Source organism: Merops nubicus, unplaced genomic scaffold (genome assembly GCF_000691845.1).
Source record: "Merops nubicus isolate BGI_N331 unplaced genomic scaffold, ASM69184v1 scaffold7580, whole genome shotgun sequence".
Lineage (NCBI taxonomy): Eukaryota > Metazoa > Chordata > Aves > Coraciiformes > Meropidae > Merops > Merops nubicus.
This window is the reverse complement of record NW_008583477.1, coordinates 46,628-50,323: the sequence shown is the minus strand read 5'-3', so window position 1 is coordinate 50,323 and position 3,696 is coordinate 46,628.

Genomic DNA, 3,696 nt, shown 5'->3' with positions numbered 1-3,696 from the left:
AATTCAGTGCCATATATCTTGGAAGCAGAAATCTTGTTTTGAATCTGATACTGACTTGCTTTGCCTCCCACTTAATCTTTGTTTCCACTTAGCTGTAGGTTATATTTTAAAATGTATTTTCATTAAGTACCATATTATTTGCAGTAAAAAGCCCAGCTATAGTCCTTAGGAGGCAGATATTCCCTGAGTAGATAAGGGAAAAAAGAATAATTAGGTTTTTCTGCACACACTCATCCCCAGACACTGGAAATAAAATTACTGAATTTGAGTTACTTTGAATAAATATGTTAGACCTTTTTTGTTTGATGAAATTTACTACAGGTGCATTACACCTTTGAATTTTCATGGTATGTTCAAACACTAGGTATAGTGCACATGTGTTTTGTTTTTTTTTTTTCTTAAACCACCTAAATTCTGGCAATACTGCCAACTCTTTGTTGCTACTGGATAACATTTAATGACTTGAAAATCCTAAGCAATTTCAGTGCCCCAAACTTTAAAAAAATGTAACCTACTACAGAATGTTTTCTTACTTCTTCATAGTTGGGCTAACCCTGTATAGCTAAATGCAGCATTTAAAGTAATAAATATATGTAATTATAGTATCTTTAAGTATTATACATCTATTTTATATTTTTTATATCTTTAATAGATATTATTGATATAAAAGTATCTGAATATGCTGCATGATAATAAGGGTATTCTAATTTTGTTGAAGCTTTCTAAGAGAATATAGCATGCATCTCAAAGTTGTGCTCTGAAGCAAGTCTGTGATTATGATCATTAAAATAAGGGCTTCTTTTCATGCATAACATGTCAACTGATGTGCATCTTTCCCTTGGTGCACTGAACAACAGGACTTTTATCAGTGAAATTTCTCGCTGTATGTAGAAATATAGCAAATAGACAGGAACAGTTTTTAGGAACTTCCTAAAATTTTTCTGCCAGGTACCTGATTTGCTCAGATCCTAGCAGAGCGTGGCAAATGTAGTCAAAGAGGTTTTAGAGCTATTTATTTCAGGTCAGCTGTCATGTACTTGTGTGTCATCTCCGGCATGTCAGACATGCCTCCTTCCCATGCAGCATGCAAACACTTTGGGTCCTCCAGGAAAAGGACAAAGCAAGGCTGTGGAATGCTGCTGCTGTGCATGTATCCTGCAAGAAAACAGGTCCAGGGTACCCACAGAAGGATGAAGGAAAGTCAAGTGCTGAGAGAAATTACTACATCCCCTCTCTTTTACCAGGAGAGAACTTGTGAGGACTATTAGGGAAGAAGCGAAGGAGAACAGACTAACTCGACAGGATTTATAGTGTAGGTGTCAAGAAAAGAGAAGCAAAAGCCACCCCATGTGAGGATTGCTGAGTTCTGAGATACAATGGGTATCATGAGACACCCATGAAATTTTTTATAAGGTAGTAGCAGGTGAATCTTTTGGCCTGATAGTGTGAGAGGCTTGGACCTAGCCATTCCATTGGGATGAATAAGAGCAGTGAGACCTCCATGATTATGCAGAGTCAGGCCTTCTGTTTTTACATGAGATTGTGTTTACCAATACTGTGTTTTGGGTTTGATTGTAATTTATTACTAGATGATTTAAAATTGGAGTTTTTTTCTGTAATATATATATGGAGTGGGGGGAGAAAGGGCAAGACAGAAAAGAAGAGGAGGAGAGAACAGGGGAAATATTCTGGAAAAGGCTACACTACTTGCAGGGACAGCCATAGTGAGAACAAAAGGGAAAGCATCAGAAGATAAGCAGCAAAACATAAGTTTAAGGGGAGAATTGTAGATATGGCGGCCAACTAACTTACCTTTATATCATCCTCTTCATTTTAGAAATAATCCTGGAAAGCCAAGCTGTGACTCAGGGGCAAGATGCAATTCAAACGCAGTTTTGATTGCAATCTCTAAGGCAAAGGTGGAAATGACTTTCCTAAAGTTTTGCTTACATAGATGAGGATGAGTGCAGAATCCTAGAAAGAACTCTGGAGTTGCAAGGATTGTGGCAGTTGAATTTCACACAGGATGAAGCTGTGAGAGCAGTAGCTCCCTTGCAGATAAGTATGTAGGTTTGGATAAATCTGTATGTTGTCCAGCTGAACGGTCCACACCAGAGTTTGTTTTCCTCCCTTTTAACACTTTCTGTCCTCAGATATTTCAGTTACTTATGCATTGGTTGTCTGTAAATAACCCCTACTATTCCTTCACTGACTGCTATAATTGGGATAGAAACACTACAGGGTCCATTCTGCATGTAACAGAAAAATAGCAAACATACAGTGCTAATACTTCCAGAACAGAAATAGCAGTGAGAAAATGCAAATCTGTTCACCTTGTTCCTCAGTGCTGAAATGCTTCAGAATATATTCAGTGGGAAAGACACAAGAGAAGAACAAGGAAAGTAAGCTAAAATACAATGCAGCTTTAACAAATATTGATTATGAGGATAACTAAGCTGATTACTTGGTAAAGGATTATTACTTGTCTTCACATAGGAATGGATGGTGCATTTATCTGGATCATTTTCCATGGTGCTACATGGAGCAGAGGGGAGGGAGTTTAGAATAGGTATTTTAAAGGACACAGTGAGGTCACTTGCAAAGAAGTGACAATAGGACATGCTGCAGGAGAAAATTTTGGTCTGAAGAGATGATTAGTGAGTATCTTTAAGAATTGAGCTGACTATTGCTATTTAATATTTAATATCATATTTCATAATATTTAATAACAGTGACATAAAAAGTACTAGTATGTGAATAAAAATTACTGATGACACAAGATAGGAACGTCTTCAACACAGAAACAAACGGTAATATCAGACAGGATTTCATGGACAGGTAATAATACAGAGAGGATAGACATGCTATGGGAACATATAAGTTTCTGCCATAAACTAGTTAACCATATAGTGGAAGAAAAGGATTAATATGTTGATTGTATGCAGTATCATCAAAACTAGCAGTGAGAGCATTCCTGTAAAAAGAGATTCCAGGATCTATTAAAAGCTGTACATGCCATAATCTGGAATAATATTTATGTCACCGCATAGAACACAACAAAACAGTGGCAAACTGATTAGCTCATGTTCCTTTCCCTCTTGTCAGAAGTATGAGGAAGATGTAAATCATGATCTGAAGTTCAGAGGAAGTTTGCATCAACTCTAGTGAAGCTTCTAATCACCAACTGCTGTGTGAAGTTACATTTAAAAAAAAATAAATTATTTGAATTGAACATGAGGTGCTTGTGTTCTGGGATTTCTAAAACAAAGATAAATAACTAATGGAATGAGTTATTAGATATATAACTCATGAATGGCTTCCACCAACCCATCCCAGAGGTCAATGAACAGAGTCTAAGTTCTGTTTAAAGACTGCTATAGGCTCATGTACAGGGTTTAACCCCCCAGCTCTGTGGCAGACTAAGATTCTGAGCTGCTCTTCAATTGAACAGGAGTACTGCAGCGCTTGTGTCTTTAGCTACCTTTTGCTCAGTGGCAGGGCATTCAGATCGGTGTAATTCAGGTACGTCAAAAATCTTTTGCTTGCTGCTCGAATGTGCCACCTTCTGCCTTGGTAAACAAGAGGAGATGACCGTTTACTTTTTAGAATATAAACAGGAAGGTGAATTCTAGTGTTTCTTCCACTTCAAGCCTACTGCCAGTTTAACCTGGATTTCTGTGCCCTACTCAGTGTTTT